Source organism: Kogia breviceps, chromosome 9 (assembly GCF_026419965.1).
Source record: "Kogia breviceps isolate mKogBre1 chromosome 9, mKogBre1 haplotype 1, whole genome shotgun sequence".
Lineage (NCBI taxonomy): Eukaryota > Metazoa > Chordata > Mammalia > Artiodactyla > Physeteridae > Kogia > Kogia breviceps.
In genome coordinates, this window is record NC_081318.1 from 90,082,263 (window position 1) to 90,109,797 (window position 27,535).

The 27,535-nt window shown below is 42.8% G+C and overlaps 1 long non-coding RNA gene across 3 annotated transcripts in view; it reads right to left on the reverse strand.

Moving 5' to 3' along the window:
- Nucleotides 1-18,119: 18,119 nt before the first annotated feature.
- LOC136794798 (uncharacterized) overlaps nt 18,120-27,535 on the reverse strand; it is a 191,936-nt gene continuing 182,520 nt past the window's right edge. For 2 of the 3 annotated variants that reach the window (XR_010842006.1, XR_010842008.1), the window contains 2 exons: nt 25,030-25,122; nt 20,163-20,215 (listed from right to left, as the gene is read on the reverse strand). This is a non-coding gene — a long non-coding RNA (uncharacterized lncRNA). Of the gene's footprint in view, nt 18,182-20,162; nt 20,216-25,029; nt 25,123-27,535 lie in introns of those variants that run through there. The other variant, XR_010842007.1, reaches the window with a different exon arrangement.

Consider the following 27,535-nt stretch of genomic DNA (forward strand, 5'->3'; position numbering starts at 1 on the left):
CCTTTTCAGATTTTTCCTCGATTCACGACCCAAGGAGTTGTTTTGAGGGCAGGTGCCCTTTACAGGCCTGCAATTATGTGGAACATCAAGTGACCATCAGCGCCGGGTTGAAAGCTGCTGTTTTGAGAAACGGCCACAAGGCGGCAGCAGTTCTCCTTTACCAATTCAGCTTACTGAGGCAACAGAGCCTCCATGGAAGTCGTGTTCTAGGTTGTAAATTAGAATGGAGTGTGCCAGGAGAAAGCCCCTTAGGTTTGTGTCTCACTACTTCTCGCTGGTTTTTTAATTTAATTTTTCTTTTTTATCACAGCAAGTTTGATTACAATGTTATGCTTGTTGTCGGTGTGAAAGGTGTGGCTCTTTTACACAGAAACATATATCTATTCTTCTTTGGATCCTTCTCCCGGGTAGCTTATGACACAATGTTGAGTACTCTTCCCTTGGTATTCCGTAGGTTTTTGGTGATTATACCTTTCACCTGTGTTTGTATAGCTCCGTTAAACCCGATTTGCTGATGTATACAACCCTCACACCTTTCCATTGGTGAACCACAAGTCTGTCTATTGAATCTGTGATTGCGTTTTTCTGTGGAAATATCTTCAGTGATATCCATTTGGAGGTAACACCTACAAGTGATATCATAGGATATGTGTCTTTTGCTTTCTGACTTACTGCAAGTTCCGTGTTTAACTCTAGCCTCACCTGTGGTGCTGCTAATGCCACTGTTTCATGTTTTTCCTTGGCCAATATTCCATCTGTACATGTCCCAGTTCTTCTTTGTTCAGTCATCTGGTGATGGACTTTTTGGGTGCTTCCGTGTCTTCGCTGTTGTAATACTGCTGCAGTGCAGATTTGCCTGCCCGTGCCTTTACAATTGTGTCTTCTTAGGTTACAGGCCCAGGAGTGGGCCTGCTGGATCATCTCGTCGCTCAATGTTTACCTTGTAAAGGCACCTCCATTCTGTTCTCATTAGTGGCTCTTACCAGGTTAAGTGCCACTTTAGGTTGAGGGTATGCACTTCTCCACAAGCCCTTCAGCATTTATTGTTTGTAGTTTTCCTGCTGATGGTTCCTCTGACTGGTGTGAGCTGATACGTCTTTGTGGTTGGACTTGCATGCGTCTCACAAACCCTTGAAGTTGAGCTTTTAGGGATGTCCTTTTTTTCTTCAAACTGCGTGTACAGCTTACCTCATCAGATTCTTTTCTTGAAATATGTGTCACATTTTGAAATATTTTGGCCAATACCTCTCTGAAGACCTGTTGAGGGCAGGTTTCATTTCGAGCCCCCCACTACTTGTGCATATGAAGTGACCATTAGCACAGGTTTGCAAGCTGCTGTTGCAGGTAACTGTCAGAGGGCGGCAGCATTTCTGCGTCTCCACTCTGGTAACTAGTGAAACAGACCTTCCTGCCAGTGGCGTTCCTCGGTTCTAAATTACAGTGGAATGTGTCTGGGGAAATCCCCCAAAGCTGATGTCTCCTTACTTACATTTGGTTTTAAAATCGAATTTATATTTTTCAACGGAGTACTATTCCATTGTGTACATGGACCCCTTCTTCTTGGTGCATTGTTCTGTGGATGGACATTTTGGTTTCGTCCTAGCCTTGCCTACGGTACATGTTGCTGCAGTGCAGGATGGCCAGCCTGTGTCTTTTTGATTTTGTGCTACTGAGGGGATAGGCCCATTAGTGGGCCTATCCGATCACATGGTAGCTCAATTTGTACCTTTAAACGCACCTCCATTCGGTTCACACTACTGGCTGTTACCGGGTTACATCCCACGAGCAGCTAGAGAGTACAGAGTTCCCTAAAATCCCCTCAGCACTTACTCTTTGTGGACTTTGTTGCTGATGGTCATTCTGACGGCTGTGGGTGAACGTTTCTGTAGACTGGATTGGCATGGCTTTATTCATTCCTGATGTGGAGCATTTTTCCATGCCCTTTTATTTCACACAAGAAAAAGAAAGAAACAGAAGACAAAGTGTGCATAAATTATGCCTCTTGAAATTGTCGTTTTCAAAGGTGCAACTCTTTTGAGTTTTTTTCTCGATTTACGACCCAATGATTTGTTTTGAGGGCAGGTGTCCTTTACAGGCCTGCAATTATGTGGAACATCAAGTGACCATCAGCGCCGGGTTAAAAGCTGCTGTTTTGAGAAACGGCCACAAGGCGGCAGCAGTTCTCCTTTACCAATTCAGCTAACGAAGGCAACAGAGCCTCCATGGAAGTCGTGTTCTAGGTTGTAAATTAGAATGGAGTGTGCCAGGAGAAAGCCCCTTAGGTTTGTGTCTCACTACTTCTCGCTGGTTTTTTAATTTAATTTTTCTTTTTTATCACAGCAAGTTTGATTACAATGTTATGCTTGTTGTCGGTGTGAAAGGTGTGGCTCTTTTACACAGAAACATATATCTATTCTTCTTTGGATCCTTCTCCCGTGTAGCTTATGACACAATCTTGAGTACTCTTCCCTTGGTATTCCGTAGGTTTTTGGTGATTATACCTTTCACCTGTGTTTGTATAGCTCCGTTAAACCCGATTTGCTGATGTATACAACCCTCACACCTTTCCATTGGTGAACCACAAGTCTGTCTATTGAATCTGTGATTGCGTTTTTCTGTGGAAATATCTTCAGTGATATCCATTTGGAGGTAACACCTACAAGTGATATCATAGGATATGTGTCTTTTGCTTTCTGACTTACTGCAAGTTCCGTGTTTAACTCTAGCCTCACCTGTGGTGCTGCTAATGCCATTGTTTCATGTTTTTCCTTGGCCAATAGTCCATCTGTAAATGTCCCAGTTCTTCTTTGTTCAGTCACCTGGTGATGGACTTTTTGGGTGCTTCCGTGTCTTCGCTGTTGTAATACTGCTGCAGTGCAGATTTGCCTGCCCGTGCCTTTACAATTGTGTCTTCTTCGGTTACAGGCCCAGGAGTGGGCCTGCTGGATCATCTCGTCGCTCAATGTTTACCTTGTAAAGGCACCTCCATTCTGTTCTCATTAGTGGCTCTTACCAGGTTAAGTGCCACTTTAGGTTGAGGGTATGCACTTTCTCCACAAGCCCTTCAGCATTTATTGTTTGTAGTTTTGTTGCTGATGGTGCCTCTGACTGGTGTGAGCTGATACGTCTTTGTGGTTGGACTTGCATGCATCTCACAAACCCTTGAAGTTGAGCTTCTAGGGATGTCCTTTTTTTCTTCAAACTGCGTGTACAGCTTACCTCATCAGATTCTTTTCTTGAAATATGTGTCACATTTTGAAATATTTTGGCCAATACCTCTCTGAAGACCTGTTGAGGGCAGGTTTCATTTCGAGCCCCCCACTACTTGTGCATATGAAGTGACCATTAGCACAGGTTTGCAAGCTGCTGTTGCAGGTAACTGTCAGAGGGCGGCAGCATTTCTGCGTCTCCACTCTGGTAACTAGTGAAACAGACCTTCCTGCCAGTGGCGTTCCTCGGTTCTAAATTACAGTGGAATGTGTCTGGGGAAATCCCCCAAAGCTGATGTCTCCTTACTTACATTTGGTTTTAAAATCGAATTTATATTTTTCATCGGAGTACTATTCCATTGTGTACATGGACCCCTTCTTCTTGGTGCATTGTTCTGTGGATGGACATTTTGGTTTCGTCCAAGCTTGCCTACGGTACATGTTGCTGCAGTGCAGGATGGCCAGCCTGTGTCTTTTTGATTTTGTGCTACTAAGGGGATAGGGCCATTAGTGGGCCTATCCGATCACATGGTAGCTCAATTTGTACCTTTAAACGCACCTCCATTCGGTTCACACTACTGGCTGTTACCGGGTTACATCCCACGAGCAGCTAGAGGGTACAGAGTTCTCTAAAACCCCTTCAGCACTTACTCTTTGTAGACTTTGTTGCTGATGGTCATTCTGACGGCTGTGGGTGAACGTTTCTGTAGACTGGATTGGCATGGCTTTATTCATTCCTGATGTGGAGCATTTTTCCATGCCCTTTTATTTCACACAAGAAAAAGAAAGAAACAGAAGACAAAGTGTGCATAAATTATGCCTCTTGAAATTGTCGTTTTGAAAGGTGCAACCCTTTTCAGATTTTTCCTCGATTCACGACCCAAGGAGTTGTTTTGAGGGCAGGTGCCCTTTACAGGCCTGCAATTATGTGGAACATCAAGTGACCATCAGCGCCGGGTTGAAAGCTGCTGTTTTGAGAAACGGCCACAAGGCGGCAGCAGTTCTCCTTTACCAATTCAGCTTACTGAGGCAACAGAGCCTCCATGGAAGTCGTGTTCTAGGTTGTAAATTAGAATGGAGTGTGCCAGGAGAAAGCCCCTTAGGTTTGTGTCTCACTACTTCTCGCTGGTTTTTTAATTTAATTTTTCTTTTTTATCACAGCAAGTTTGATTACAATGTTATGCTTGTTGTCGGTGTGAAAGGTGTGGCTCTTTTACACAGAAACATATATCTATTCTTCTTTGGATCCTTCTCCCGGGTAGCTTATGACACAATGTTGAGTACTCTTCCCTTGGTATTCCGTAGGTTTTTGGTGATTATACCTTTCACCTGTGTTTGTATAGCTCCGTTAAACCCGATTTGCTGATGTATACAACCCTCACACCTTTCCATTGGTGAACCACAAGTCTGTCTATTGAATCTGTGATTGCGTTTTTCTGTGGAAATATCTTCAGTGATATCCATTTGGAGGTAACACCTACAAGTGATATCATAGGATATGTGTCTTTTGCTTTCTGACTTACTGCAAGTTCCGTGTTTAACTCTAGCCTCACCTGTGGTGCTGCTAATGCCACTGTTTCATGTTTTTCCTTGGCCAATATTCCATCTGTACATGTCCCAGTTCTTCTTTGTTCAGTCATCTGGTGATGGACTTTTTGGGTGCTTCCGTGTCTTCGCTGTTGTAATACTGCTGCAGTGCAGATTTGCCTGCCCGTGCCTTTACAATTGTGTCTTCTTAGGTTACAGGCCCAGGAGTGGGCCTGCTGGATCATCTCGTCGCTCAATGTTTACCTTGTAAAGGCACCTCCATTCTGTTCTCATTAGTGGCTCTTACCAGGTTAAGTGCCACTTTAGGTTGAGGGTATGCACTTCTCCACAAGCCCTTCAGCATTTATTGTTTGTAGTTTTCCTGCTGATGGTTCCTCTGACTGGTGTGAGCTGATACGTCTTTGTGGTTGGACTTGCATGCGTCTCACAAACCCTTGAAGTTGAGCTTTTAGGGATGTCCTTTTTTTCTTCAAACTGCGTGTACAGCTTACCTCATCAGATTCTTTTCTTGAAATATGTGTCACATTTTGAAATATTTTGGCCAATACCTCTCTGAAGACCTGTTGAGGGCAGGTTTCATTTCGAGCCCCCCACTACTTGTGCATATGAAGTGACCATTAGCACAGGTTTGCAAGCTGCTGTTGCAGGTAACTGTCAGAGGGCGGCAGCATTTCTGCGTCTCCACTCTGGTAACTAGTGAAACAGACCTTCCTGCCAGTGGCGTTCCTCGGTTCTAAATTACAGTGGAATGTGTCTGGGGAAATCCCCCAAAGCTGATGTCTCCTTACTTACATTTGGTTTTAAAATCGAATTTATATTTTTCAACGGAGTACTATTCCATTGTGTACATGGACCCCTTCTTCTTGGTGCATTGTTCTGTGGATGGACATTTTGGTTTCGTCCTAGCCTTGCCTACGGTACATGTTGCTGCAGTGCAGGATGGCCAGCCTGTGTCTTTTTGATTTTGTGCTACTGAGGGGATAGGCCCATTAGTGGGCCTATCCGATCACATGGTAGCTCAATTTGTACCTTTAAACGCACCTCCATTCGGTTCACACTACTGGCTGTTACCGGGTTACATCCCACGAGCAGCTAGAGAGTACAGAGTTCCCTAAAATCCCCTCAGCACTTACTCTTTGTGGACTTTGTTGCTGATGGTCATTCTGACGGCTGTGGGTGAACGTTTCTGTAGACTGGATTGGCATGGCTTTATTCATTCCTGATGTGGAGCATTTTTCCATGCCCTTTTATTTCACACAAGAAAAAGAAAGAAACAGAAGACAAAGTGTGCATAAATTATGCCTCTTGAAATTGTCGTTTTCAAAGGTGCAACTCTTTTGAGTTTTTTTCTCGATTTACGACCCAATGATTTGTTTTGAGGGCAGGTGTCCTTTACAGGCCTGCAATTATGTGGAACATCAAGTGACCATCAGCGCCGGGTTAAAAGCTGCTGTTTTGAGAAACGGCCACAAGGCGGCAGCAGTTCTCCTTTACCAATTCAGCTAACGAAGGCAACAGAGCCTCCATGGAAGTCGTGTTCTAGGTTGTAAATTAGAATGGAGTGTGCCAGGAGAAAGCCCCTTAGGTTTGTGTCTCACTACTTCTCGCTGGTTTTTTAATTTAATTTTTCTTTTTTATCACAGCAAGTTTGATTACAATGTTATGCTTGTTGTCGGTGTGAAAGGTGTGGCTCTTTTACACAGAAACATATATCTATTCTTCTTTGGATCCTTCTCCCGTGTAGCTTATGACACAATCTTGAGTACTCTTCCCTTGGTATTCCGTAGGTTTTTGGTGATTATACCTTTCACCTGTGTTTGTATAGCTCCGTTAAACCCGATTTGCTGATGTATACAACCCTCACACCTTTCCATTGGTGAACCACAAGTCTGTCTATTGAATCTGTGATTGCGTTTTTCTGTGGAAATATCTTCAGTGATATCCATTTGGAGGTAACACCTACAAGTGATATCATAGGATATGTGTCTTTTGCTTTCTGACTTACTGCAAGTTCCGTGTTTAACTCTAGCCTCACCTGTGGTGCTGCTAATGCCATTGTTTCATGTTTTTCCTTGGCCAATAGTCCATCTGTAAATGTCCCAGTTCTTCTTTGTTCAGTCACCTGGTGATGGACTTTTTGGGTGCTTCCGTGTCTTCGCTGTTGTAATACTGCTGCAGTGCAGATTTGCCTGCCCGTGCCTTTACAATTGTGTCTTCTTCGGTTACAGGCCCAGGAGTGGGCCTGCTGGATCATCTCGTCGCTCAATGTTTACCTTGTAAAGGCACCTCCATTCTGTTCTCATTAGTGGCTCTTACCAGGTTAAGTGCCACTTTAGGTTGAGGGTATGCACTTTCTCCACAAGCCCTTCAGCATTTATTGTTTGTAGTTTTGTTGCTGATGGTGCCTCTGACTGGTGTGAGCTGATACGTCTTTGTGGTTGGACTTGCATGCATCTCACAAACCCTTGAAGTTGAGCTTCTAGGGATGTCCTTTTTTTCTTCAAACTGCGTGTACAGCTTACCTCATCAGATTCTTTTCTTGAAATATGTGTCACATTTTGAAATATTTTGGCCAATACCTCTCTGAAGACCTGTTGAGGGCAGGTTTCATTTCGAGCCCCCCACTACTTGTGCATATGAAGTGACCATTAGCACAGGTTTGCAAGCTGCTGTTGCAGGTAACTGTCAGAGGGCGGCAGCATTTCTGCGTCTCCACTCTGGTAACTAGTGAAACAGACCTTCCTGCCAGTGGCGTTCCTCGGTTCTAAATTACAGTGGAATGTGTCTGGGGAAATCCCCCAAAGCTGATGTCTCCTTACTTACATTTGGTTTTAAAATCGAATTTATATTTTTCATCGGAGTACTATTCCATTGTGTACATGGACCCCTTCTTCTTGGTGCATTGTTCTGTGGATGGACATTTTGGTTTCGTCCAAGCTTGCCTACGGTACATGTTGCTGCAGTGCAGGATGGCCAGCCTGTGTCTTTTTGATTTTGTGCTACTAAGGGGATAGGGCCATTAGTGGGCCTATCCGATCACATGGTAGCTCAATTTGTACCTTTAAACGCACCTCCATTCGGTTCACACTACTGGCTGTTACCGGGTTACATCCCACGAGCAGCTAGAGGGTACAGAGTTCTCTAAAACCCCTTCAGCACTTACTCTTTGTAGACTTTGTTGCTGATGGTCATTCTGACGGCTGTGGGTGAACGTTTCTGTAGACTGGATTGGCATGGCTTTATTCATTCCTGATGTGGAGCATTTTTCCATGCCCTTTTATTTCACACAAGAAAAAGAAAGAAACAGAAGACAAAGTGTGCATAAATTATGCCTCTTGAAATTGTCGTTTTGAAAGGTGCAACCCTTTTCAGATTTTTCCTCGATTCACGACCCAAGGAGTTGTTTTGAGGGCAGGTGCCCTTTACAGGCCTGCAATTATGTGGAACATCAAGTGACCATCAGCGCCGGGTTAAAAGCTGCTGTTTTGAGAAACGGCCACAAGGCGGCAGCAGTTCTCCTTTACCAATTCAGCTTACTGAGGCAACAGAGCCTCCATGGAAGTCGTGTTCTAGGTTGTAAATTAGAATGGAGTGTGCCAGGAGAAAGCCCCTTAGGTTTGTGTCTCACTACTTCTCGCTGGTTTTTTAATTTAATTTTTCTTTTTTATCACAGCAAGTTTGATTACAATGTTATGCTTGTTGTCGGTGTGAAAGATGTGGCTCTTTTACACAGAAACATATATCTATTCTTCTTTGGATCCTTCTCCCGGGTAGCTTATGACACAATGTTGAGTACTCTTCCCTTGGTATTCCGTAGGTTTTTGGTGATTATACCTTTCACCTGTGTTTGTATAGCTCCGTTAAACCCGATTTGCTGATGTATACAACCCTCACACCTTTCCATTGGTGAACCACAAGTCTGTCTATTGAATCTGTGATTGCGTTTTTCTGTGGAAATATCTTCAGTGATATCCATTTGGAGGTAACACCTACAAGTGATATCATAGGATATGTGTCTTTTGCTTTCTGACTTACTGCAAGTTCCGTGTTTAACTCTAGCCTCACCTGTGGTGCTGCTAATGCCACTGTTTCATGTTTTTCCTTGGCCAATATTCCATCTGTACATGTCCCAGTTCTTCTTTGTTCAGTCATCTGGTGATGGACTTTTTGGGTGCTTCCGTGTCTTCGCTGTTGTAATACTGCTGCAGTGCAGATTTGCCTGCCCGTGCCTTTACAATTGTGTCTTCTTAGGTTACAGGCCCAGGAGTGGGCCTGCTGGATCATCTCGTCGCTCAATGTTTACCTTGTAAAGGCACCTCCATTCTGTTCTCATTAGTGGCTCTTACCAGGTTAAGTGCCACTTTAGGTTGAGGGTATGCACTTCTCCACAAGCCCTTCAGCATTTATTGTTTGTAGTTTTCCTGCTGATGGTTCCTCTGACTGGTGTGAGCTGATACGTCTTTGTGGTTGGACTTGCATGCGTCTCACAAACCCTTGAAGTTGAGCTTTTAGGGATGTCCTTTTTTTCTTCAAACTGCGTGTACAGCTTACCTCATCAGATTCTTTTCTTGAAATATGTGTCACATTTTGAAATATTTTGGCCAATACCTCTCTGAAGACCTGTTGAGGGCAGGTTTCATTTCGAGCCCCCCACTACTTGTGCATATGAAGTGACCATTAGCACAGGTTTGCAAGCTGCTGTTGCAGGTAACTGTCAGAGGGCGGCAGCATTTCTGCGTCTCCACTCTGGTAACTAGTGAAACAGACCTTCCTGCCAGTGGCGTTCCTCGGTTCTAAATTACAGTGGAATGTGTCTGGGGAAATCCCCCAAAGCTGATGTCTCCTTACTTACATTTGGTTTTAAAATCGAATTTATATTTTTCAACGGAGTACTATTCCATTGTGTACATGGACCCCTTCTTCTTGGTGCATTGTTCTGTGGATGGACATTTTGGTTTCGTCCTAGCCTTGCCTACGGTACATGTTGCTGCAGTGCAGGATGGCCAGCCTGTGTCTTTTTGATTTTGTGCTACTGAGGGGATAGGCCCATTAGTGGGCCTATCCGATCACATGGTAGCTCAATTTGTACCTTTAAACGCACCTCCATTCGGTTCACACTACTGGCTGTTACCGGGTTACATCCCACGAGCAGCTAGAGAGTACAGAGTTCCCTAAAATCCCCTCAGCACTTACTCTTTGTGGACTTTGTTGCTGATGGTCATTCTGACGGCTGTGGGTGAACGTTTCTGTAGACTGGATTGGCATGGCTTTATTCATTCCTGATGTGGAGCATTTTTCCATGCCCTTTTATTTCACACAAGAAAAAGAAAGAAACAGAAGACAAAGTGTGCATAAATTATGCCTCTTGAAATTGTCGTTTTCAAAGGTGCAACTCTTTTGAGTTTTTTTCTCGATTTACGACCCAATGATTTGTTTTGAGGGCAGGTGTCCTTTACAGGCCTGCAATTATGTGGAACATCAAGTGACCATCAGCGCCGGGTTAAAAGCTGCTGTTTTGAGAAACGGCCACAAGGCGGCAGCAGTTCTCCTTTACCAATTCAGCTAACGAAGGCAACAGAGCCTCCATGGAAGTCGTGTTCTAGGTTGTAAATTAGAATGGAGTGTGCCAGGAGAAAGCCCCTTAGGTTTGTGTCTCACTACTTCTCGCTGGTTTTTTAATTTAATTTTTCTTTTTTATCACAGCAAGTTTGATTACAATGTTATGCTTGTTGTCGGTGTGAAAGGTGTGGCTCTTTTACACAGAAACATATATCTATTCTTCTTTGGATCCTTCTCCCGTGTAGCTTATGACACAATCTTGAGTACTCTTCCCTTGGTATTCCGTAGGTTTTTGGTGATTATACCTTTCACCTGTGTTTGTATAGCTCCGTTAAACCCGATTTGCTGATGTATACAACCCTCACACCTTTCCATTGGTGAACCACAAGTCTGTCTATTGAATCTGTGATTGCGTTTTTCTGTGGAAATATCTTCAGTGATATCCATTTGGAGGTAACACCTACAAGTGATATCATAGGATATGTGTCTTTTGCTTTCTGACTTACTGCAAGTTCCGTGTTTAACTCTAGCCTCACCTGTGGTGCTGCTAATGCCATTGTTTCATGTTTTTCCTTGGCCAATAGTCCATCTGTAAATGTCCCAGTTCTTCTTTGTTCAGTCACCTGGTGATGGACTTTTTGGGTGCTTCCGTGTCTTCGCTGTTGTAATACTGCTGCAGTGCAGATTTGCCTGCCCGTGCCTTTACAATTGTGTCTTCTTAGGTTACAGGCCCAGGAGTGGGCCTGCTGGATCATCTCGTCGCTCAATGTTTACCTTGTAAAGGCACCTCCATTCTGTTCTCATTAGTGGCTCTTACCAGGTTAAGTGCCACTTTAGGTTGAGGGTATGCACATTCTCCACAAGCCCTTCAGCATTTATTGTTTGTAGTTTTGTTGCTGATGGTGCCTCTGAGTGGTGTGAGCTGATACGTCTTTGTGGTTGGACTTGCATGCATCTCACAAACCCTTGAAGTTGAGCTTCTAGGGATGTCCTTTTTTTCTTCAAACTGCGTGTACAGCTTACCTCATCAGATACTTTTCTTGAAATATGTGTCACATTTTGAAATATTTTGGCCAATACCTCTCTCAAGACCTGTTGAGGGCAGGTTTCATTTCGAGCCCCCCACTACTTGTGCATATGAAGTGACCATTAGCACAGGTTTGCAAGCTGCTGTTGCAGGTAACGGTCAGAGGGCGGCAGCATTTCTGCATCTCCACTCTGGTATCTAGTGAAACAGACCTTCCTGCCAGGGGCGTTCCTCGGTTCTAAATTACAGTGGAATGTGTCTGGGGAAATCCCCCAAAGCTGATGTCTCCTTACTTACATTTGGTTTTAAAATCGAATTTATATTTTTCAACGGAGTACTATTCCATTGTGTACATGGACCCCTTCTTCTTGCTGCATTGTTCTGTGGATGGACATTTTGGTTTCGTCCTAGCCTTGCCTACGGTACATGTTGCTGCAGTGCAGGATGGCCAGCCTGTGTCTTTTTGATTTTGTGCTACTGAGGGGATAGGCCCATTAGTGGGCCTATCCGATCACATGGTAGCTCAATTTGTACCTTTAAACACACCTCCATTCGGTTCACACTACTGGCTGTTACCGGGTTACATCCCACGAGCAGCTAGAGGGTACAGAGTTCCCTAAAACCCCTTCAGCACTTACTCTTTGTGGACTTTGTTGCAGATGGTTATTCTGACGGCTGTGAGTGAACGTTTCTGTAGACTGGATTGGCATGGCTTTATTCATTCCTGATGTGGAGCATTTTTCCATGCCCTTTTATTTCACACAAGAAAAAGAAAGAAACAGAAGACAAAGTGTGCATAAATTATGCCTCTTGAAATGGTCGTTATCAAAGGTGCACATCTTTTGAGTGTTTTTCTCGATTTACGACCCAATGATTTGTTTTCAGGGCAGGTGTTCTTTACAGGCCTGCAATTATGTGGAACATCAAGTGACCATCAGCGCCGGGTTAAAAGCTGCTGTTTTGAGAAACGGCCACAAGGCGGCAGCAGTTCTCCTTTACCAATTCAGCTTACTGAGGCAACAGAGCCTCCATGGAAGTCGTGTTCTAGGTTGTAAATTAGAATGGAGTGTGCCAGGAGAAAGCCCCTTAGGTTTGTGTCTCACTACTTCTCGCTGGTTTTTTAATTTAATTTTTCCTTTTTATCACAGCAAGTTTGATTACAATGTTATGCTTGTTGTCGGTGTGAAAGATGTGGCTCTTTTACACAGAAACATATATCTATTCTTCTTTGGATCCTTCTCCCGGGTAGCTTATGACACAATGTTGAGTACTCTTCCCTTGGTATTCCGTAGGTTTTTGGTGATTATACCTTTCACCTGTGTTTGTATAGCTCCGTTAAACCCGATTTGCTGATGTATACAACCCTCACACCTTTCCATTGGTGAACCACAAGTCTGTCTATTGAATCTGTGATTGCGTTTTTCTGTGGAAATATCTTCAGTGATATCAATTTGTAGGTAACACCTACAAGTGATATCATAGGATATGTGTCTTTTGCTTTCTGACTTACTGCAAGTTCCGTGGTTAACTCTAACCTCACCTGTGGTGCTGCTAATGCCATTGTTTCATGTTTTTCCTTGGCCAATATTCTATCTGTACATGTCACAGTTCTTCTTTGTCCAGTCATCAGGTGATGGACTTTTTGGGTGCTTCCGTGTCTTCGCTGTTGTAATACTGCTGCAGTGCAGATTTGCCTGCCCGTGTCTTTCCAATTGTGTCTTCTTAGGTTACAGGTCCAGGAGTGGGCCTGCTGGATCATCTCGTCGCTCAATGTTTACCTTGTAAAGGCACCTCCATTCTGTTCTCATTAGTGGCTCTTACCAGGTTAAGTGCCACTTTAGGTTGAGGGTATGCACTTCTCCACAGGCCCTTCAGCATTTATTGTTTGTAGTTTTGTTGCTGATGGTGCCTCTGACTGGTGTGAGCTGATACGTCTTTGTGGTTGGACTTGCATGCGTCTCACAAACCCTTGAAGTTGAGCTTTTAGGGATGTCCTTTTTTTCTTCAAACTGCGTGTACAGCTTACCTCATCAGATTCTTTTCTTGAAATAGGTGACACATTTTGAAATATTTTGGCCAATGCCTCTCTCAAGACCTGTTGAGGGCAGGTTTCATTTCGAGGCCCACACTACTTGTGCATATGAAATGACCATTAGCACAGGTTTGCAACCTGCTGTTGCAGGTAACGGTCAGAGGGCGGCAGCATTTCTGCATCTCCACTCTAGTAACTAGTGAAACAGACCTTCCTGCCAGTGGCGTTCCTCGGTTCTTAATTACAGTGGAATGTGTCTGGGGAAATCCCCCAAAGCTGATGTCTCCTTACTTACATTTGGTTTTAAAATCGAATTTATATTTTTCATCGGAGTACTATTCCATTGTGTACATGGACCCCTTCTTCTTGGTGCATTGTTCTGTGGATGGACATTTTGGTTTCGTCCAAGCTTGCCTACGGTACATGTTGCTGCAGTGCAGGATGGCCAGCCTGTGTCTTTTTGATTTTGTGCTACTGAGGGGATAGGCCCATTAGTGGGCCTATCCGATCACATGGTAGCTCAATTTGTACCTTTAAACGCACCTCCATTCGGTTCACACTACTGGCTGTTACCGGGTTACATCCCACGAGCAGCTAGAGGGTACAGAGTTCCCTAAAATCCCCTCAGCACTTACTCTTTGTGGACTTTGTTGCTGATGGTCATTCTGAAGGCTGTGCGTGAACGTTTCTGTAGACTGGATTGGCATGGCTTTCTTCATTCCTGATGTGGAGCATTTTTCCATGCCCTTTTATTTCACACAAGAAAAAGAAAGAAACAGAAGACAAAGTGTGCATAAATTATGCCTCTTGAAATTGTCGTTTTCAAAGGTGCACATCTATTGAGTTTTTTTCTCGATTTACGACCCAATGATTTGTTTTGAGGGCAGGTGTCCTTTACAGGCCTGCAATTATGTGGAACATCAAGTGACCATCAGCGCCGGGTTAAAAGCTGCTGTTTTGAGAAACGGCCACAAGGCGGCAGCAGTTCTCCTTTACCAATTCAGCTTACTGAGGCAACAGAGCCTCCATGGAAGTCGTGTTCTAGGTTGTAAATTAGAATGGAGTGTGCCAGGAGAAAGCCCCTTAGGTTTGTGTCTCACTACTTCTCGCTGGTTTTTTAATTTAATTTTTCTTGTTTATCACAGCAAGTTTGATTACAATGTTATGCTTGTTGTCGGTGTGAAAGGTGTGGCTCTTTTACACAGAAACATATATCTATTCTTCTTTGGATCCTTCTCCCGTGTAGCTTATGACACAATGTTGAGTACTCTTCCCTTGGTATTCCGTAGGTTTTTGGGGATTATACCTTTCACCTGTGTTGGTATAGCTCGGTTAAACCCGATTTGCTGAAGTATACAACCCTCACACCTTTCCATTGGTGAACCACAAGTCTGTCTATTGAATCTGTGATGGCGTTTATCTGTGGAAATATCTTCAGTGATATCTATTTGTAGGTAACACCTACAAGTGATATCATAGGATATGTGTCTTTTGCTTTCTGACTTACTGCAAGTTCCGTGTTTAACTCTAGCCTCACCTGTGGTGCTGCTAATGCCATTGTTTCATGTTTTTCCTTGGCCAATATTCCATCTGTACATGTCCCAGTTCTTCTTTGTTCAGTCATCTGGTGATGGACTTTTTGGGTGCTTCCGTGTCTTCGCTGTTGTAATACTGCTGCAGTGCAGATTTGCCTGCCCGTGCCTTTACAATTGTGTCTTCTTAGGTTACAGGCCCAGGAGTGGGCCTGCTGGATCATCTCGTCGCTCAATGTTTACCTTGTAAAGGCACCTCCATTCTGTTCTCATTAGTGGCTCTTACCAGGTTAAGTGCCACTTTAGGTTGAGGGTATGCACTTCTCCACAAGCCCTTCAGCATTTATTGTTTGTAGTTTTGTTGCTGATGGTGCCTCTGACTGGTGTGAGCTGATACGTCTTTGTGGTTGGACTTGCATGCGTCTCACAAACCCTTGAAGTTGAGCTTTTAGGGATGTCCTTTTTTTCTTCAAACTGCGTGTACAGCTTACCTCATCAGATTCTTTTCTTGAAATATGTGTCACATTTTGAAATATTTTGGCCAATACCTCTCTCAAGACCTGTTGAGGGCAGGTTTCATTTCGAGCCCCCCACTACTTGTGCATATGAAGTGACCATTAGCACAGGTTTGCAAGCTGCTGTTGCAGGTAACGGTGAGAGGGTGGCAGCATTTCAGCGTCTCCACTCTGGTAACTAGTGAAACAGACCTTCCTGCCAGTGGCGTTCCTCGGTTCTAAATTACAGTGGAATGTGTCTGGGGAAATCCCCCAAAGCTGATGTCTCCTTACTTACATTTGGTTTTAAAATCGAATTTATATTTTTCAACGGAGTACTATTCCATTGTGTACATGGACCCCTTCTTCTTGCTGCATTGTTCTGTGGATGGACATTTTGGTTTCGTCCAAGCCTTGCCTACGGTACATGTTGCTGCAGTGCAGGATGGCCAGCCTGTGTCTTTTTGATTTTGTGCTACTGAGGGGATAGGCCCATTAGTGGGCCTATCCGATCACATGGTAGCTCAATTTGTACCTTTAAACGCACCTCCATTCGGTTCACACTACTGGCTGTTACCGGGTTACATCCCACGAGCAGCTAGAGGGTACAGAGTTCCCTAAAATCCCCTCAGCACTTACTCTTTGTGGACTTTGTTGCTGATGGTCATTCTGACGGCTGTGGGTGAACGTTTCTGTAGACTGGATTGGCATGGCTTTCTTCATTCCTGATGTGGAGCATTTTTCCATGCCCTTTTATTTCACACAAGAAAAAGAAAGAAACAGAAGACAAAGTGTGCATAAATTATGCCTCTTGAAATTGTCGTTTTCAAAGGTGCACATCTATTGAGTTTTTTTCTCGATTTCCGACCCAATGATTTGTTTTGAGGGCAGGTGTCCTTTACAGGCCTGCAATTATGTGGAACATCAAGTGACCATCAGCGCCGGGTTAAAAGCTGCTGTTTTGAGAAACGGCCACAAGGCGGCAGCAGTTCTCCTTTACCAATTCAGCTTACTGAGGCAACAGAGCCTCCATGGAAGTCGTGTTCTAGGTTGTAAATTAGAATGGAGTGTGCCAGGAGAAAGCCCCTTAGGTTTGTGTCTCACTACTTCTCGCTGGTTTTTTAATTTAATTTTTCTTGTTTATCACAGCAAGTTTGATTACAATGTTTTGCTTGTTGTGGTTGTGGAAGATGTGGCTCTTTTACACAGAAACATATATCTATTCTTCTTTGGATCCTTCTCCCGTGTAGCTTATGACACAATGTTGAGTACTCTTCCCTTGGTATTCCGTAGGTTTTTGGGGATTATACCTTTCACCTGTGTTGGTATAGCTCGGTTAAACCCGATTTGCTGAAGTATACAACCCTCACACCTTTCCATTGGTGAACCACAAGTCTGTCTATTGAATCTGTGATGGCGTTTATCTGTGGAAATATCTTCAGTGATATCTATTTGTAGGTAACACCTACAAGTGATATCATAGGATATGTGTCTTTTGCTTTCTGACTTACTGCAAGTTCCGTGTTTAACTCTAGCCTCACCTGTGGTGCTGCTAATGCCATTGTTTCATGTTTTTCCTTGGCCAATATTCCATCTGTACATGTCCCAGTTCTTCTTTGTTCAGTCATCTGGTGATGGACTTTTTGGGTGCTTCCGTGTCTTCGCTGTTGTAATACTGCTGCAGTGCAGATTTGCCTGCCCGTGCCTTTACAATTGTGTCTTCTTAGGTTACAGGCCCAGGAGTGGGCCTGCTGGATCATCTCGTCGCTCAATGTTTACCTTGTAAAGGCACCTCCATTCTGTTCTCATTAGTGGCTCTTACCAGGTTAAGTGCCACTTTAGGTTGAGGGTATGCACTTCTCCACAAGCCCTTCAGCATTTATTGTTTGTAGTTTTGTTGCTGATGGTGCCTCTGACTGGTGTGAGCTGATACGTCTTTGTGGTTGGACTTGCATGCGTCTCACAAACCCTTGAAGTTGAGCTTTTAGGGATGTCCTTTTTTTCTTCAAACTGCGTGTACAGCTTACCTCATCAGATTCTTTTCTTGAAATATGTGTCACATTTTGAAATATTTTGGCCAATACCTCTCTCAAGACCTGTTGAGGGCAGGTTTCATTTCGAGCCCCCCACTACTTGTGCATATGAAGTGACCATTAGCACAGGTTTGCAAGCTGCTGTTGCAGGTAACGGTGAGAGGGTGGCAGCATTTCAGCGTCTCCACTCTGGTAACTAGTGAAACAGACCTTCCTGCCAGTGGCGTTCCTCGGTTCTAAATTACAGTGGAATGTGTCTGGGGAAATCCCCCAAAGCTGATGTCTCCTTACTTACATTTGGTTTTAAAATCGAATTTATATTTTTCAACGGAGTACTATTCCATTGTGTACATGGACCCCTTCTTCTTGCTGCATTGTTCTGTAGATGGACATTTTGGTTTCGTCCAAGCCTTGCCTACGGTACATGTTGCTGCAGTGCAGGATGGCCAGCCTGTGTCTTTTTGATTTTGTGCTACTGAGGGGATAGGCCCATTAGTGGGCCTATCCGATCACATGGTAGCTCAATTTGTACCTTTAAACGCACATCCATTCGGTTCACACTACTGGCTGTTACCGGGTTACATCCCACGAGCAGCTAGAGGGTACAGAGTTCCCTAAAATCCCCTCAGCACTTACTCTTTGTGGACTTTGTTGCTGATGGTCATTCTGACGGCTGTGGGTGAACGTTTCTGTAGACTGGATTGGCATGGCTTTCTTCATTCCTGATGTGGAGCATTTTTCCATGCCCTTTTATTTCACACAAGAAAAAGAAATAAACAAGACAAAGTGTGCATAAATTATGCCTCTTGAAATTGTCGTTTTCATAGGTGCACATCTTTTGAGTTTTTTTCTCGATTTACGACCCAATGATTTGTTTTGAGTGCAGGTGTCCTTTACAGGCCTGCAATTATGTGGAACATCAAGTGACCATCAGCGCCGGGTTAAAAGCTGCTGTTTTGAGAAACGGCCACAAGGCGGCAGCAGTTCTCCTTTACCAATTCAGCTTACTGAGGCAACAGAGCCTCCATGGAAGTCGTGTTCTAGGTTGTAAATTAGAATGGAGTGTGCCAGGAGAAAGCCCCTTAGGTTTGTGTCTCACTACTTCTCGCTGGTTTTTTAATTTAATTTTTCTTTTTTATCACAGCAAGTTTGATTACAATGTTATGCTTGTTGTCGGTGTGAAAGGTGTGGCTCTTTTACACAGAAACATATATCTATTCTTCTTTGGATCCTTCTCCCGTGTAGCTTATGACACAATGTTGAGTACTCTTCCCTTGGTATTCCGTAGGTTTTTGGGGATTATACCTTTCACCTGTGTTGGTATAGCTCGGTTAAACCCGATTTGCTGATGTATACAACCCTCACACCTTTCCATTGGTGAACCACAAGTCTGTCTATTGAATCTGTGATTGCATTTTTCTGTGGAAATATCTTCAGTGATATCAATATGTAGTTAACACCTACAAGTGATATCATAGGATATGTGTCTTTTGCTTTCTGACTTACTGCAAGTTCCGTGTTTAACTCTAGCCTCACCTGTGATGCTGCTAATGCCATTGTTTCATGTTTTTCCTTGGCCAATATTCTATCTGTACATCTCCCAGTTCTTCTTTGTCCAGTCATCTGGTGATGGACTTTTTGGGTGCTTCCTTGTCTTGGCTGTTGTAATACTGCTGGAGTGCAGATTTGCCTGCCCGTGTCTTTCCAATTGTGTCTTCTTAGGTTACAGTCCCAGGAGTGGGCCTGCTGGCTCATCTCGTCGCTCAATGTTTACCTTGTAAAGGCACCTCCGTTCTGTTCTCATTAGTGGCCCTTACCAGGTTAAGTGCCATTTTAGGTTGAGGTTATGCACTTCTCCACAGGCCCTTCAGCATTTATTGTTTGTAGTTTTGTTGCTGATGGTGCCTCTGACTGGTGTGAGCTGATACGTCTTTGTGGTTGGACTTGCATGCGTCTCACAAACCCTTGAAGTTGAGCTTTTAGGGATGTCCTTTTTTTCTTCAAACTGCGTGTACAGCTTACCTCATCAGATTCTTTTCTTGAAATATGTGTCACATTTTGAAATATTTTGGCCAATGACTCTCTCAAGACATGTTGAGTGCAGGTTTCATTTCGAGCCCCCCACTACTTGTGCATATGAAGTGACCATTAGCACAGGTTTGCAAGCTGCTGGTTCAGGTAACGGTGAGAGGGCGGCAGCATTTCTGCGTCTCCACTCTGGTAACTAGTGAAACAGACCTTCCTGCCAGTGGCGTTCCTCGGTTCTAAATTACAGTGGAATGTGTCTGGGGAAATCCCCCAAAGCTGATGTCTCCTTAATTACATTTGGTTTTAAAATCGAATTTATATTTTTCATCGGAGTACTATTCCATTGTGTACATGGACCCCTTCTTCTTGGTGCATTGTTCTGTGGATGGACATTTTGGTTTCGTCCAAGCCTTGCCTACGGTACATGTTGCTGCCGTGCAGGATGTCCAGCCTGCGTCTTTTTGATTCTCATCCTCTCAGGTGATAGACCCAGCCGTGGGTATGCTTGATTGAATGGTAGCTCAATGTTTACCCTTTCCAGGCAACTCTATTGTGTTTTCATTAGTGGCTCTTACCGCGTCCCACTTAGAACCGCGGGGACGCATTTCTTTACCAGCCCTTCAGCATTTATTGTTTTCAGAATTTTGCCTGATGGCCATTCTGAATGCTGTGACCCGATAGGTTTTTGTATCGTGTATTTGCATGTCTTTAATAATTCCTAATGTTCAGCATTTTTCCACGCCTTTTTTTATTCTGTTAAACAAAAACAGAAAAAACTGTAAGTACAATAAACCTCTTGAAATTGTCTTCTTGGAAGGTTGCCCTCTTTTGAATTTTTTGGTTGATTTTCGACCCCAGGATATTTTTTGCAGAGCAGGTGTCATTGACAAGCCTGCAATGCGTGTGAATATTGAGTGACCATTAGCACTGACTTCAAAGCTGCTGCTGTGGGAAACGGCCACATGGCGTCAGCATTGCTACATTCCCACACCTGGTTTCTAGGGCAGCAGAGCCCTTCTGTAAGTCCTGTTCCCAGGTTGTAAATTAGAATGGAATGTGCCAGGAAAAAACCCCAGAAATTTATGTCACATTACTTCTTGTTCGCTCTTTTAATTCTTTTAATCGGGGTAATGATTAGAATATTGCTTCTCCTAGGTGTACACAATCTGGTTCATTTGTACATTTTATGTGTATATATATATATATATATATATATATATATATATATATATTCATGTACAGATCCTCTTCCCATGTAAATTATTGCAGAGTGTTCTGGTGACCTCCCTTGCTATATGGTCGGTCTGTTTGATATATGTATTTAATACGTATTTGTAGACATATGGTCAACTTAATCTTAATTTATCCATTCCCCCCACGTTTCATTTTACATAAGCTTAGTTTGTTTTCTATGTCTGTGAGTGTCTTTCTTTGTGAAAATATGTTCATTTGTGTCAATTGTTAAATAACGCCTATAAGTGATGTTATACAATATGTCTTTTGCTTTCCAACTTATCTCATGTTCTGTGATTATCTCTAGGCTCATTATGGTTCCTCAAAGAGCAGTGTTTCATTGTTTTCCATGGCTAATATTCCACTGTGTAGATGGACCAGTTCTTCTTATCCATTCATCTGTTGATGGACATTTTGTTTTCTTCGGTGTCTTGGCTACTGTGAAAATTCGTGTAGTGCAGCTCTTGTGGCCTGTGTCTTTTCGACTCTGGTCTTCTCAAGTGAGAGGCTCAGCTGTGGGCCTGCTGGATGGAATGGTGGCTCAATTTTTATTATAAAGCGCAGCTCCTTTCTGTTCTCATTATTGGCTCTTACCACTTTACATCTTACCAGCAGCTAGAGAGTACAGAGTTCACTACAACCCCTTCAGCATTTATTGTTTGTAGTCTTTTTGCTGTTGGTAGTTGACTTGTGTGAGTTGAAACATTTTTGGAGGTTAGATGAGTCTAATAATTCCTGATGTTGAGCTTCTAACCATTTTCCTTTTTTTTGATAAAGAGTGAGTAAAACTTACCTCTTCATACTATCTCTTTGACACATTTGCGTGCTTTGAATTTTTTTGGCCATTGCCTAGCTCAGGACATTTTTTGATGGTAAGTGTCTTTTACAGCCCTGAGCACTTGTAGATGTAAGTGACTTTTAGCTGTGGATTTAAAGCCGCTCTTGCGGGATACGGCCACAAGGCGGCAGCATTTCTCCATTTCCAACTCTGGGTTTGGGGGCAACAGAGCCTTCCTGGAAATCGTGTTAGTAGGCTGCAAGTTAGAGTGGAATGTGCCAGGCAAACCCCCAAGAGCTTATATCTCCCTACTTCTTGTGTGTTTTTTAAAATTAAATGGTTATTTATGATCACAGCAAATTTGATAAAAATGTTGTGTGTGTTCTAGGGGTACAGCATCTGGTTCATTATATGTATGTATCGATCTATTCATCTTTGGATCCTTTCCCGTGTAAGTTATTACAGAGTGTTGAGTCGACCTCTCTTGGTATTCCTTAGGTATTTTGTGATTATATATTTCATATGTATCAGTACTTGTCTGTTAACACACATATCCTAATTCATACATTCCTTACAGATGTAAGGAACACCTCATAAAATGAGAATGCTACACATTGTGCTGGCCGTTTCAGGGAGTGGGAAGGGATGGCAAGTGGTAAAATATTATCTTTTCCCTTCATCTTTTGAAATTTCACTTGTTACAAAGAACTTGAATTTTATTTTTTAAAATGTAACAATAGAAATTTAAAAGAGAAAGTATATATATACTGTGTGTTTAATTACATTTCATAGAATTATTATCCCTGAATCATAATTCTGTTAGTACACCAGTATAGAGATTATTTCTTAATATTTAGGTGAGAACCCTTTCCTTCTGTTTCTGAGAAAAATTCTGTAAACTCATTTCCAGTAATGGCACTCTTCCCCAAATCAAAGGTTTAACAAGGGAGATGCAAGCAGAATAATCATGAAAATACAAAGCAATACAACAGCAAGAGAAAATTTCTAACTTCCAATAACAGCTCAATTTAGAAGAGGGTTTTTATCTTCAGAACAAAAGCATGCCTCCTTGACTTGCTAACCAGTCAAAATCTGTGTATTCTACAGAAAATCTGTGATGTTATTCCCATAAAACTACCCTTTACTGATTCTGCCTCCAATAGATTTCCTAAGCACTAGTGTTTTAAAGTACAGGTTACAAACAAAATCCTAATGAGATGTATTTATAATGTGTGTGTTATTTGTCTTATCCTACTGTCTATATTCTTCTCCATTCCTGTAGCTGAAATAATATTACTTTACCTGCTAAGTGATATCGGGAGAGTGGGAGAGGTTTAATAAATACCCCAACCCTAAAGCATACCCTAAACCTAACCCTAACCTGTACCCTAAGCCTAACACATACAGTAACTCTAACCCGTAGTCATACCCTAAACTGTACCCTAATCCTAACCCGTGCCCTAACCCTACGCTAATCCTAACCCATACAGTAACACGTATACATACCCCAATCTTTACCCTAATCCTAACCCATGCCCTAACAGTAACCAGTTCCCTAACCCATACACTAACCCTAACCCGTAGCCACAGCCTAATCTTTACCCTAATCCTAACCCATGCCCTAACACTAACCCTAACTGACGCTTTCCTAAGTAAGTCCTGACACTGTCCCTAAGTGAGGCCCTGAGGCTGTTCCTAACTAAGGCCCTGAAGTTGTCCCTCACATCAGCCTTGCTGCCGTCAATAACTAATGTGCTGACACTATCCTGAGCTAATATCTTGATCCATCTCTTACCATGGTCCTGACACTGTCCCTACTAAAGTCCTGATGCCATCCCAAAGTGTGGCCCCGAGGCTGTCCCTTTGAAGCCCTGTTGCTGTACCTAACTCAGACCCTGATAATGTCTTTAACTAAGGCCCTGATGCTGATCCTAGCTAAGACCCTGACACTAGGCCTCACTCAGTCCCTGACGTTGTCCCTAACTCAGGTCCTGACTCTGTCCCTAACTAAGGCCCTGAAGCTGTCCTTAACTCAGGCCCTGCCACTTTGCTAACTCAGATCCTGGCAATAAATTTAACTAAGACCGTGATGCTGATCCTAACTACAGTCCTGATGCTGGTCCTACATCATGCCCTGACACTCTCCCCAACTCAGGATCTGATGCTGTCTGTAATATCTTTGTGTGTCCCTCCCTAATTCCTTGAGGCTTTCCATAACTATAGACCTGACACTGTTTCTAACTAACTGCCTGACTCTGTACCTAACTGATACTGAATAATCAGCCTCTATGCACCAGTTCTGATTCAAATCTCAAGAACAGTGTTTTGGAAAAATGGAAAAGATTAGTTTTATCACTCTGCCAGCCCATGGAGGACACAGCAGGCTTGTGCCCTCAACAGCTGTGTGTCCCAATGCGGGAGGATATGGTGTTTTATAGCAGTGGTTCAAGGGTGTGGTTGCTCATAAGGATCAGTGTGTATGCAGGGCCTGCACTCCTTTAATCTTGTCTCAGATAGTTTCTGGATGAGCTTCTCTGGAATGAAGAATGCTAACATCTTCCATTTGTTGGGGGTTTTAGTTCTTTAAGGAGCTCAAAGATATTGTTATGTGTATCCCTTGAGGCAGCACCAGGACCCTGTCACAAGGCTGCACTATTGTTTCTTGACTGTTCCTCCCTGTCTCTGCATCTCCTCACTTCCTTGATTAGCAATTGTTCGAATTTGCCCTTTGGAACTCAGGGAAGGTCCTGGAGTCTCTAGTCTATTCCCTACAAAAAAAGTTAGGAGGCACACAGAAAGTCTTCTGTGCCCAGGAGACCACAGAGTCCCTCTCAGTTTCACTCCTCTTCTGGATACTCCTCAATCTTGAGGAGAGCAGATTTTTGACAACAAAAGGAATAATCATTTCAGATGGAGACATTAATCATAAACTTGGCACAGGAACTCGGTTATTAAGGGGACTCGGTTTTAATCCCCACTTCCCTTTTATCTTTCCCCACATCTTTCAGGGAACAGGGTGATGACCACTCTGGCTACTTCCTGCTGAAATGGGGCACAGTCCTGCCTAAATCTAGGGGAATGGATACCAAGTTAGAAATATTTGAGTTCCAAGTCCTGTACCTGAGACTCCCTTGGTCCCCGATTTTGGTGCAACCAATCCAGTTAAAATAGGAGGGGTAACAACTGAACATTTAATAGGAAAAATAGATCTCATCCCCTTAGGAATTCAGCAGAATAAGTCTGAAACCTGGTCTGGAACTGGCACTTCAGAGAGACTTCATAGCCAGTTGTCTAATTCTACCTAAGTAGGTTTTAACTTCTGACGTAGTATTGACATATCCATAACAGGAGCTACTGAACACTACACATATGTCTCATCTTTCTATTAGTATCTGATCTAAAGTCATTGTTTGAAATTTAATAGTTAAGAGAGGAGTCCTTGAAAACATACAGTTGCAGCTACCAGTAGACATTGTTTTCAGAATGGCTAGTGGCATCCTGAGTCTGATGTAGCTCAGAAATTCAATTTCAACAATACAGGAATGTGGGGACTTACCTGGTGGCTCAATGGTTAAGACTTTGCCTTCCAACACAGGGGGTGCCAGTTTGATCCCTGGGCAGGGAGCTAAGATCCCACATGCCTCATGGCCTAAAAACCAAAACATGAAACAAACAATATGGTAACAAATTCAATAGACTTAAAAAATGGTCCACATCAAAAAAAAACTTAAAAAGAAAACAGAAAAAGAATACAGGAATGCATCTAAATCACATCGACAAAGGTCACTTAGGTTTATCTTGGATGTCTGAACCATAGTTACTCCTTGACTGTAAAATGCATTCCCCTCCTCAATGCCAAAGCAGATGTACAATTTGTATCCAAAAGGCCACAAAACAGGCCACTTTGGTCAGTAAAATTTAAGTTAAACCATGTACAAGCCAGAGTGACTTCCTCACATCTCAATACATGAAGAGTTTTGTTCCCTTTTGATTCCAAGTCTTTCAATAGAAAGCATTGATGATCAAAATGTCAATTCCTCAGTGCCAGAGTGATTCAGCTGTTTGGCCCAGGTGTAGATCATGTTCCTCATCGCTAGGCCTCCTTTATATCTGCCTAGTTAATCCACTTTGGGGGAATACTGATCAGGTATTGTGAACATGCTCAGAGGTATGTTAATGACAAAATGCTTTATATAAGCCATATATTTTATTATTCATACCCAATTGTCACACAAGCGTTGTACATGTGCTTTTAGCAGTAGACCTAAAGCACACAGTGATACATCATGAGTAATTACATTCTGATAACTTCACTAGGTAATTTTCCTTTCCTCTTAAACATCAGGGCAAAATAAAGTCAACCCAGTAACTTTCATAAATATACACTTCGATACAGAGGTGTCATTTATCCAATTGCTCCAAGTCCTAAGTAGCTTGAGGGAAACGACTTCCTTGTGTCTGGAAAACACAGATCAAAGCCAGTAACAAAAAAACAAAAACATTATAACCATATTCACCAGTTCACTCAGTAACCAATCCTTTCAAATTTTTATGAAGCCATCCAATTCTCCATTAAGATTTTTCATTTCTTACCCAGTTTGGATTATGATATGAAATTTATCAGAGACCTGTGCTTGCCAAAACATCCTTCACATAGATCTTCTTGAAGATGGAGCACTTTTGCAAAGTGTTAGAGCACAACAGTAACTATCTATAAATCACATAAAGGCTTAAAAGGTCATGGTTAAACCTTGGATCACACTGTAAATGACAAAAGAAACCATGATTGCTGTTACATAAAACATTTAATAATAACTAGAATTATGACTGATAAAATTTTACCAGGACATACTAGATTTTTAGGAATTCCATGTAATTTAACATACTAATCAAACATTTCTCTCTGAGATGGCTCAAGGGCCTTCTAAAGCATCCCAAAGTTAGCTGGAGATCAAAAGAACTGTTAGAATTGGCCAAACAACGCTTATTCACTGAACCAAAGTAAAGAGATTTCAAACAAAAATACGGATCACAGACACAGGCAAAGGAACTCACCAGCTGTTCACAATCAAAAGCAGCATTCCAGGAAAACTTTGGAGGGAGAAACCAAATGCAGGCTTGCCCTAACCCACTTCCAACAATATCCATCTTAGAAAGTCATGGTCATGCACAACTCTTCCCTCAGTGTTCCCTTTGCACAAATGTTCATCACCTTCTGTATCCATCTTATGTTGTCCCTTATTTTTTTCTGCATTCAGACACAACGAGCTCTAGTACAAAGTGACTTTCTTTTCTCTTTGTACCATCAGCCTGTTACCTAGTTGCTCACCTTCTTTATTACGTAGTTTCATAAATGCTTGAACATATGGAATTTCTTTTGTCTTTCTCCTCCTGTGACAAAATAACTCTAGCTGAAGGATAGTATAGTCATTTAGGCTTCCATTCAAAGACCACCTTTCCTCATTTTTCAAGAATGTATCCATACATTGGCCAGACAAAATTACAATAGAATTTCATTCTTTTCTTACTCTTAGGTTTACAACTATAGGTTGACCAGTCTGCCAGGATTTTGCCCATTGGCTATCAGATGGAACTGAAGAAGAAGCACTTCTTATGTTTGAACCATAGAACACTCACCACACACGGACTAAGAACAAAACAAAACCCTAAACACCAACGGAAGCCTCAAACCAAAGGAACCAGAAACCAAAGAGAAACCAACAACCAAACAGCACAAGACTCAAATCAGCTTCCAATTCTCAACTTAGCCTGTGACCTCTGTCCAAGTGGTTCACCTTCCAAATGAGATTTCCTGGAATGAAAAGTCACCCAAATGGGAACCAAGGTTCCCCCAAATGTACAGGGCTAAAAGGACCTCAGACTGCATGCCAGGGGAGTTACCACATGCTGGCTGAGGTGCTGCAACATCCCAAATGCTATTTTTCTGGTTCCCCAAAATAATCCCTTGGAATAGGACATTCGGGACAGTCCAGGCAGGAGGAAGAGAGGAACGTCCTCAAGGCAAAGACGACCTCGGCAGCTGCTAGGGTGGTCTCTCTTCC